Raw genomic sequence first — 514 nt, forward strand, 5'->3', positions numbered from 1 at the left:
TCATGACTGTAGATCGCACCCTACCTTATCAGAGAACCAAATCAGCCTGGACTCTTCATAATACCTGAACATTCCATATTTGGGATCTAGCAACTCCCTCATTATGAGCAAAAAAATTCTTTGCGAACACCCCCAACATCAACAGCTTCTTCCCCTACAAAAATAACCTGAAACACACATTTCAATTAGCGCAGAATTAAAAATGAAACATGAAACAATGTTTGTCCAAAATACATTTTTAATTACTAGCACGTCAGTGAAAGATGCTCAGATCAGTATGTACTGGTAGTACCTTCAGTGGCTTCTTGTAGTCTACGCTCTTTGTCTTCCTTAGGACTTCCACAGCATCTCCTACAATATTGTCTCTCCTCACCATTAATATCAGGCATGGGTTAACAGATTCAAATACTGGCAGAAAAAGAGAAGACAAATTCTGCCTGTGAGCCTGATCAACAGCCATCTGGAAGGAGGGAAAAAAAAGTAAATAGTAATTGTCAGTAGGTAACTTAAGATT

General features: G+C 38.7%; 1 long non-coding RNA gene across 1 annotated transcript; it reads right to left on the reverse strand.

The window, feature by feature from the left end:
• Positions 1-119: 119 nt before the first annotated feature.
• On the reverse strand, positions 120-457 carry LOC116217848. Its single transcript, XR_004162561.1, has 2 exons — positions 293-457; positions 120-167 (listed from the first exon to the last, which is right to left on the reverse strand). It is a non-coding gene; the product is annotated as an uncharacterized LOC116217848 (long non-coding RNA).
• Between the last annotated feature and the right edge of the window lie 57 nt (positions 458-514).

Source organism: Meleagris gallopavo, unplaced genomic scaffold, assembly GCF_000146605.3.
Source record: "Meleagris gallopavo isolate NT-WF06-2002-E0010 breed Aviagen turkey brand Nicholas breeding stock unplaced genomic scaffold, Turkey_5.1 ChrUn_random_deg7180001295016, whole genome shotgun sequence".
Classification (NCBI taxonomy): Eukaryota; Metazoa; Chordata; class Aves; order Galliformes; family Phasianidae; genus Meleagris; species Meleagris gallopavo.